Raw genomic sequence first — 10,000 nt, forward strand, 5'->3', positions numbered from 1 at the left:
CCCGAAAACGTTAAAGAAAAATAGTGGACCGACGCGACTCGGCCCGTCGGACTTGGGTCATACTCTCCACCGGTACGTAGGGACTTAGAAAATTTTCGACCGAAAAGTTTTTTCGAGTTATTTCGCTTAAAAGTGTTATAAGGTATGAATATTTTTATATAAATCGCTATATTATTATATTTTACGTCGGGATTAAACGTTTATTTGGTCCCGAAAACGTTAAAAAAAAATAGTGGACCGACGCGACTCGGCCCGTCGGACTTGGTCATACTCTCCACCGGTACGTAGGGACTTAGAAAAATTTTCGACCGAAAAGTTTTTTCGAGTTATTTCGCTTAAAAGTGTTATAAGGTATGAATATTTTTATATAAATCGCTATATTATTATATTTTACGTCGGGATTAAACGTTTATTTGGTCCCGAAAACGTTAAAAAAAAATAGTGGACCGACGCGACTCGGCCCGTCGGACTTGGTCATACTCTCCACCGGTACGTAGGGACTTAGAAAAATTTTCGACCGAAAAGTTTTTTCGAGTTATTTCGTTAAAAAGCGTTATAAGGTACGAATATTTTTATATAAATCGCTATATTATTATATTTTACGTCGGGATTAAACGTTTATTTGGTCCCGAAAACGTTAAAGAAAAATAGTGGACCGACGCGACTCGGCCCGTCGGACTTGGTCATACTCTCCACCGGTACGTAGGGACTTAGAAAAATTTTCGACCGAAAAGTTTTTTCGAGTTATTTCGTTAAAAAGCGTTATAAGGTACGAATATTTTTATATAAATCGCTATATTATTATATTTTACGTCGGGATTAAACGTTTATTTGGTCCCGAAAACGTTAAAAAAAAATAGTGGACCGACGCGACTCGGCCCGTCGGACTTGGTCATACTCTCCACCGGTACGTAGGGACTTAGAAAAATTTTCGACCGAAAAGTTTTTTCGAGTTATTTCGTTAAAAAGCGTTATGAGGTATTAATATTTTTATATAAATCGTTGTATTATTATATTTTACGTCGGGATTAAACGTTTATTTGGTCCCGAAAACGTTAAAAAAAAATTTTTTATTCGAAAGGTTTTTTTGAATTATTTCGCTTAAAAGCGTTATAAGGTGCGAATATTCTTGCATAAATCGCTTTAAAATGACGTTTTACATCGGGATTAAGCATTTATTTCGTCGCTGAAAAGTTATATAAAAAAAGTATGATCGCGCCCGGGACGTTGGAACTTAGTCGCATTCTCGAGCGGTACGTAGGGACTTAGAAAAATTTCGGACCGAAAAGTTTTTTCGAGTTATTTCGTTAAAAAGCGTTATGAGGTATGAATATTTTTATATAAATCGCTATATTATTGTATTTTACGTCGGGATTAAACGTTTATTTCGTCCGTGGAAGGTTAAAAAAAAACGGACGGATACGACCGGGCCTTTGGAACTTTGTCTCATTCTGGACCGGTACGTTGGGACTTAGAAAAATTTCGGCCGGCGGAAAAGTCCGAAATACTTATTTCGAGTTATTTCGTTAAAAAGCGTTATAAGGTATAAATATTTTTGCGGAAACGGTTATATCTCTATTAAATACAACTGGATTAAACGTTTTTTCGAATTTTTTAAAAAATTTGTGTTCGACGAACTGACACGACTGCGATATTTGTTTAATTATTTCGTTAATTAACGTTGCAAGGTATATATTTTTTTGCATATTTCTCGTTGTTTCAACGTGTTCTAATCGATTAAGAACGTGGTTTTTGTCCGTATTCGTTAAAAGAGGTGGTTTACTGATGCGATTTTGAAAAAAAAAAAAAAATTAAATTTTTCGATAAAAACTCGTTTAAAATATTAAAATAAGCGGTGCGTTAAAATATCTCGACGATAGGACGTTTTATAAGGGTACTTTATTGGAACAAAGTGGTCGAGCGTTTCAGAGACTAAGTCCGACGGTACGTTGGGACTTAGAAAAATTTCGGCCGGCGGAAAAGTCCGAAAAGCTTATTTCGAGTTATTTCGTTAAAAAGCGTTATAAGGTATAAATATTTTTGCAGAAACGGTTATATCTCTATTAAATACAACTGGATTAAACGTTTTTTTCGAATTTTTTAAAAAATTAGTGTCCGTCGAACTGACACGACTGCGATATTTGTTTAATTTTTTCGTTAATTAACGTTGCAAGGTATATATTTTTTTGCATATTTCTCGTTGTTTTAACGTGTTCTAATCGATTAAGAACGTGGTTTTTGTCCGTATTCGTTAAAAGAGGTGGTTTACTGATGCGATTTTGAAAAAAAAAAAAAAATTAAATTTTTCGATAAAAACTCGTTTGAAATATTAAAATAAGCGGTGCGTTAAAATATCTCGACGATAGGATGTTTTCTAAGGGTAGTTTATTCGAAAAAAGTGGTCGAGCGTTTCAGAGACTAAGTCCGACGGTACGCTCTAACGGAGGTTTTACATGGTAAGCGCCCGGCCGCTGGCCCGGCCGGCGCCGACCGTCCGGCCGGCGCTTTGGTATCTATAAGAGACACGTCGAGTCGGACGGTCCGGACGGAACAGCGTCGAGCGCGTGGCTATTCTACGGCCTCGGTTGAGAATTCAGTCACCGCTCCTCGAGTCTTAGTGAACTTTTTTACTATTTCTCGACTGTTCCTTCGTTCTCGTATCGACTCTTTCTCTACACTGCTGCGCCGCGGGTCGCTGTCCTGGACGTAATGACCAAATAACGTGGCAAGGTTCCCCTTAGTCGGGAAGCTGGATCCTGTATGCTCGCACTAACTTTAAAAAAAGTTAGGGCAGTGTGCTTGTTACTAACTGAGTATCAATTCATGCTGGTTCGGCAGAGACCGTTCCAAAACTTATGTTATAGCGTACGCAGTACGTTTTAAACATACGAAAGGCTAATGGGGAGCGTACTACCTTTTAGGAAGTGCGTTCTTTCTGATTGGAGAATATCAAAAGAACGAACGAATATGTTTCTTACGAGGACGGTACGTTCAGCATGCAGTTTACGTGCTTTTTACCGCTAAGGCATATTCGTTCAACCAACAAACCATTCTTACAGAATGATCCTATGAACAGAATGATCTTAAAATATTCCACACAAACAATCAAACGAACGAAAGAAAGTAAAGAGAGAGTGGCGAAATGAGAGAGAGTAGTGGCGTTCGACGTTACAACGGGAATTAAAAGGGTGTCGTCGAACGTTCACTAAGAACGAAAAGTCTCGTCGTACGGTGTTACGGACCCACCTACGACACTCTGAGGCTATTTTAAAAAGAGAGTCTTTTGACTCTAATATATAATATATATATAAAATACAAAGTTCCCTGGTTGATCCTGCCAGTAGTCATATGCTTGTCTCAAAGATTAAGCCATGCATGTCTCAGTACATGCCGCATTAAGGTGAAACCGCGAATGGCTCATTAAATCAGTTATGGTTTCTTAGATCATACTTAAACTTACTTGGATAACTGTGGTAATTCTAGAGCTAATACATGCAAACAGATTCGTACCAGAGATGGTACGAATGCTTTTATTAGATCAAAACCAATCGGTGGCGGATGGCTCGTCCGTTCGTCCATCGTTTGTTTTGGTGACTCTGAATAACTTTGTGCTGATCGCATGGTCATCTAGCACCGGCGACGCATCTTTCAAATGTCTGCCTTATCAACTGTCGATGGTAGGTTCTGCGCCTACCATGGTTGTAACGGGTAACGGGGAATCAGGGTTCGATTCCGGAGAGGGAGCCTGAGAAACAGCTACCACATCCAAGGAAGGCAGCAGGCGCGCAAATTACCCACTCCCGGCACGGGGAGGTAGTGACGAAAAATAACGATACGGGACTCATCCGAGGCCCCGTAATCGGAATGAGTACACTTTAAATCCTTTAACGAGGACCAATTGGAGGGCAAGTCTGGTGCCAGCAGCCGCGGTAATTCCAGCTCCAATAGCGTATATTAAAGTTGTTGCGGTTAAAAAGCTCGTAGTTGAATCTGTGTGTCACAGTGTCGGTTCACCGCTCGCGGTGTTTAACTGGCATTATGTGGTACGTCCTATCGGTGGGCTTAGCTCCTCGCGGGGCGGTCCAACTAATATCCCATCGCGGTGCTCTTCACTGAGTGTCGAGGTGGGCCGATACGTTTACTTTGAACAAATTAGAGTGCTTAAAGCAGGCTACCTTCGCCTGAATACTGTGTGCATGGAATAATGGAATAGGACCTCGGTTCTATTTTGTTGGTTTTCGGAGCCCCGAGGTAATGATTAATAGGGACAGATGGGGGCATTCGTATTGCGACGTTAGAGGTGAAATTCTTGGATCGTCGCAAGACGGACAGAAGCGAAAGCATTTGCCAAAAATGTTTTCATTAATCAAGAACGAAAGTTAGAGGTTCGAAGGCGATCAGATACCGCCCTAGTTCTAACCATAAACGATGCCAGCCAGCGATCCGCCGAAGTTCCTCCGATGACTCGGCGGGCAGCTTCCGGGAAACCAAAGCTTTTGGGTTCCGGGGGAAGTATGGTTGCAAAGCTGAAACTTAAAGGAATTGACGGAAGGGCACCACCAGGAGTGGAGCCTGCGGCTTAATTTGACTCAACACGGGAAACCTCACCAGGCCCGGACACCGGAAGGATTGACAGATTGATAGCTCTTTCTTGATTCGGTGGGTGGTGGTGCATGGCCGTTCTTAGTTGGTGGAGCGATTTGTCTGGTTAATTCCGATAACGAACGAGACTCTAGCCTGCTAAATAGACGTAAATTATGGTATCTCGAAGGCCCCCGGCTTCGGTCGGCGGGTTTTTACTACCAACGTACAAACAAATCTTCTTAGAGGAACAGGCGGCTTCTAGCCGCACGAGATTGAGCAATAACAGGTCTGTGATGCCCTTAGATGTTCTGGGCCGCACGCGCGCTACACTGAAGGAATCAGCGTGTTTTCCCTGGCCGAAAGGCCCGGGTAACCCGCTGAACCTCCTTCGTGCTAGGGATTGGGGCTTGCAATTATTCCCCATGAACGAGGAATTCCCAGTAAGCGCGAGTCATAAGCTCGCGTTGATTACGTCCCTGCCCTTTGTACACACCGCCCGTCGCTACTACCGATTGAATGATTTAGTGAGGTCTTCGGACTGGTGCGCGGCCAATGTGATAAGCATTGCCGATGTTACCGGGAAGATGACCAAACTTGATCATTTAGAGGAAGTAAAAGTCGTAACAAGGTTTCCGTAGGTGAACCTGCGGAAGGATCATTAACGAAAAATACAAAAACACAAAGAATATATTTGACTTGAACACTGTATAATAAAATATATATAATATCGTCGGTAAGGAGCCGTACTCCTCCTATATCGACACAAAGTATATACGACGTATTAACAAGCTATATACTTTGACAAAAGCCAAATTTTTTACAATAAGGAGGTGGGAGACGCTCCAGTTACGAAACTATACGAAGAGTGTGGCACTCTCTCTCGATCATCGGGATGAAGAGATATACTTTTACACGAATAATTCGAGGCGCCTGCGTGAGGTCGTACACAGAAAGACCCGCCGTCTCCGAATAATATTATAACAAACGAAAAACTTAAAAATATTCTCGAGGCGCCTGCGTGAGGTCGTAAACAGAAAGACCCGCCGTCTCCGAATAATATAACACACGGAAAACTTAAAAAGATTCTCGAGGCGCTTGCGTGAGGTCGTACACAGAAAGACCCGCCGTCTCCGAATCCTATAACACGAAACCGCTACTATTAATAATAATAATAATAATAATAATAACGATATGTGAGGGAACTTGAGCTGAACACATATCGAAAAAACTAAAAGTTACAGTGGAAACCACGTGTAATGAGAAATGCGATCGAGGCGCCTGCGTGAGGTCGTACACAGAAAGACCCGCCGTCACGATCTCGTATTTCGTATTTGCATCGTGGAAATCCAACGAACGAACAATATAATATATAAACTAAAATCTCTAAAGTGCCTCGTGTCGGAGAGATCACTGCTCACACCTCTTCTATATTTCGTAGTTGCGTTGCGTAGGCCTCACCTCCTAGCAACGGGACATAAGGAAGACTGCTCTTTGGGATCGAACGAAGCGTCTATAACGAGTCGTCGACGAGAGCGAAAGAACGCGAATAGCGAGCCGCAGAAAAATAGGATACCGAATTATATATCTTCGAAGGTTCTCTTCGAAGATCCATGGATACCTATATCTGCGCGTCTCCAGCTATCTCGCGCGTCTCTCCAAACTCTCGTCGTTCCTCGAAACGTGCTTCCTACCCAAAGGGCGTTCGTTCTTCCTATGTCGTTTCGTTGTCGTTCGTTTCAACGGCGAACGATATACGATGTTCGACAAAACGAAACCACGTTGTACGTTCGTACTCGTGGATCGGGTAACCTAGAACGAAAACGCATTGCGTGGATGTTGGCCCGAAAAGATATATACCAGTGCGAGTGATGGTAAAGAGTATAACGATTCTTAACTAGACGAAGTTGGTTCGGAGGGGACCGCCGGCCGTCTCTCTATCCTCGCGAGTCTAATGCCTCGTTCCGTCGCTAGAGTTTTTCAAACTCTGCTTCTGGCTATCGGGAAGAATAGACCGCGCGCGAGGAAGAGGAACGACGACCGTGCGCGTCCCATCGATTTTTTTTATTTTTACCTGAACCACCGAAGTCGATTCAGAGGGGACCGCCGGCCGTCTCTCTATCCTCGTTGTCGTGAGTCATATGCCTCGTTCCGTCGCTAGAGTTTTTCAAACTCTGCTTCTGGCTATCGGGAAGAAACGACCGCGCGAGGAAGACGACGACGACGACCGTGCGCGTCCCATCGAATTTTTTTTTATTTTTACCTGATCGACGGAAGTTTCGTCCGGTTCGTCTCTTTTACCATCGTCTCGTCGACCCGTTCAGAGGGGACCGCCTGTCCATATCCTCGTTGTCGTGAGTCATATGCCTCGTTCCGTCGCTAGAGTTTTTCAAACTCTGCTTCTGGCTATCGGGAAGAAACGACCGCGCGAGGCCGATGGCTGCGAGTCCCATCGAATTTTTTTTAAACGCACGCACACACATACACCTGAACGGAGATGCGTTCCTTTTCGTCGCGATTTTTCGCGCTTTAGTCGTCGTTGTCGCCATCCGTTCGGAGGGGACCGCCGGCCGTCTCTCTATCCTCGTTGTCGAGAGTCTAATGCCTCGTTCCGTCGCTAGAGTTTTTCAAACTCTGCTTCTGGCTATCGGGAAGAAAAGACCGCGCGAGGAAGAGGAAGGACGACCGTGCGCGTCCCTTTCGAATTTTTTTTTATTTTTACCTGAGCGACCAAAGTGGATTCAGAGGGGACCGCCGGCCGTCTCTCTATCTTCGTTGTCGCGAGTCTAATGCCTCGTTCCGTCGCTAGAGTTTTTCAAACTCTGCTTCTGGCTATCGGGAAGAATAGACCGCGCGCGAGGAAGAGGAAGGACGACCGTGCGCGTCCCATCGATTTTTTTTATTTTTACCTGAACCACCGAAGTCGATTCAGAGGGGACCGCCGGCCGTGTCTGTATCCTCGTTGTCGAGAGTCTAATGCCTCGTTCCGTCGCTAGAGTTTTTCAAACTCTGCTTCTGGCTATCGGGAAGAAACGACCGCGCGAGGAAGACTACGACCGTGCGCGTCCCATCGATTTTTTTTTACCCGAACGATGGAGATGCATATCGGCTGTTTGCTTCGAATAACTGGACGAGAGGAACGAACATATATATATATCATGGGCTAGCCACCGTGCGCTTTCTTCGCGAGATCGTGTGCTGTACAGAGGATTCAGAATCGGGTGTTATATCCCCGTCGTTTCCTGACGAACGGAGCTTCGATCTCGTTGGTTGTTATATATTATAATGCACTTTACGCCCGGTCGGCGGGCTGCGTGTGTCGTCGCGCAGTCCGTCCGATTTCGTTTTCGAACGTATTTTCGTGTCGTCAATCATATGGCGACTTCCGCGCGTTCGATTCCCGTTGGTCGGACGTTTGTCGGATATCGGCTTCTTTCGAACCGAGAATAAGAGTACAAAAACCTGAGTACACAAACAAAAATCCATGCATAAACGATTACCCTGAACGGTGGATCACTTGGCTCGTGGGTCGATGAAGAACGCAGCTAATTGCGCGTCAACGTGTGAACTGCAGGACACATGAACATCGACATTTCGAACGCACATTGCGGTCCACGGATACAATTCCTGGACCACGCCTGGCTGAGGGTTGCTCACGTAAACCTAAGACTGCTTGCGTTGCGTATCGTTGCTCTCGGTCCGTATCTCTCTGTTCTTTCTTGCCTCGTCGACAGCCCGCCGTCGTTCGTTTTATCTTTAAACGAACGTTTCTGAGTCGGAGGACGAGCGCCAAGCAAAAGAATACGAATTAAAGAGCGGTCGAGGGCTCGTACGCGACGTACGAGCGATTGTTGGACGTTCGTCGGCGTTCGTCGCTGGATCGTGTGGAGACCGGCGTACGCATGCTCTCGATACAAATATATATGAAAAATCTATCGCGTTCACGGGAGACTCGCAAAACTACCTCCGTCTCTTCTCTGTCCCTTCTTGGCTTGACAACCCGCCGTCGTTCGTGTTTTACGAACGTTTCTGAGTCGGACGAAGCGCAAGAAGAAGGATACGAATTAAAAGAGCGCGGAGAGAACCGTCGTCGTCGACGCGGTTATCGAGATACACAGAGCGAGTTTTCTTCGTGGCCGATTTTTTTTTTCTTTTTGTATCAGCCTCTGCTACGTTTTGTTAGTCTTCGATAAGCACGAATGACCGCGCCCCCGACGTCGTCTTAAATGAATTTTTGGCGAGACTGAGAGAAAGCAAAAATATTTTTGAACAAAGTCAGTCGAGAGAGGAGAGAAAAGAGAACCAAGATATTAAAACCTAAACCTAAACTTGGTGGCGTAACGAAAAACTGTGTGCCTTAAAGAAACACAACCGTCTTTTCATCAAGATGTTTTTACTCGTACAGCCCCAGGGATCGAATACCCACTCCGTCTGTTCGTGCGGCAGAGATGTATTCTGCAGGCGCGAGACGACTGACGAGAAGACAACGAGGACCGTCGCATCGATGGGTCGTCGTTGCGTTTTTCATCCTCTGTGCTTTTTTCTGTTCTTCGCGAACCCAGAGAAAGCCGTAGATCCGGGAACGGACACACGAGATTTCTTCGAACGCTGATGACTTAGGGAGATGATCCCCAGCGTTGCGCGGAGATCGGAGAGTACGCGTACATGTATCGGGACGAATTTTTCCCCGTCGGTCGCGTATCTCTCTGCCCGCGCGCCTGGCCCAAAGCCACGTTCGTCGGAAATCAACGAAAAGTGTGTTACGATCTAGCGTGCGTCTACGATCGGCTATATTTAAGGGTGACGAAGAAGAGAAAAGCTCACGGTGTTGCGCAACGTTTCTGTACTCGATTTTAAGATGTGCATGTGAGTCCGTTACAAAGTTGTTCGGATCGTCGAAAATAGTCGTTTTCGTCGTCGTGCGAAAGAGAATAATCTCTGACATTGGCACGGAGAGATCGCGCAGAGGAAGAGAACGATCCTCTTTGGCGAGGCTCGAGAAAGACTAACGAAACTTGATTAGAGACGAGGTATACACGCGCCGTACGTACGACGTACGCGCGTGTGATTTTTTTTTGCTTTAAGGCGATTCGGCGCTCCGAGTATTAGAGAAAAAGAGATCGTTGGTCATCCCATGTCTCTTCGTCGTCTATCGCTGGACCGCGCATCCTAACGTATCGCCGGTCGTCCAGTCCCCGAGTAATAAATTCACCCCGTTGTGTACGTCTCGCGCTCGCTTTTCCACTTGCGTGAGTTCCCGTGCGTTTTCGTCGTTGGTACAGAGCAAAGAAACCGATATGTTATATACATGTCGCGTGTTCGATCTCTGTGCCAGCAATAACAGGCGAAAACAAGGAACCGCTGGAATCGTCGAGAAGAGAGAAACGGCTACGGGAGATATATTATACATAACACGTGT

General features: G+C 45.2%; 2 non-coding genes across 2 annotated transcripts; both read left to right on the top strand.

Annotated features, from left to right (window-relative positions):
* Positions 1 to 3,321: 3,321 nt before the first annotated feature.
* Positions 3,322 to 5,245, top strand: LOC139997482 (small subunit ribosomal RNA). Its single transcript, XR_011802856.1, has one exon. It is a non-coding gene; the product is annotated as a small subunit ribosomal RNA (ribosomal RNA).
* Positions 5,246 to 8,078: 2,833 nt separating this feature from the next.
* Positions 8,079 to 8,233, top strand: LOC139997479 (5.8S ribosomal RNA). The gene has a single exon (XR_011802853.1). It is a non-coding gene; the product is annotated as a 5.8S ribosomal RNA (ribosomal RNA).
* Positions 8,234 to 10,000: the final 1,767 nt, after the last annotated feature.

Source organism: Bombus fervidus, unplaced genomic scaffold (genome assembly GCF_041682495.2).
Source record: "Bombus fervidus isolate BK054 unplaced genomic scaffold, iyBomFerv1 scaffold0094, whole genome shotgun sequence".
Taxonomy (NCBI): domain Eukaryota; kingdom Metazoa; phylum Arthropoda; class Insecta; order Hymenoptera; family Apidae; genus Bombus; species Bombus fervidus.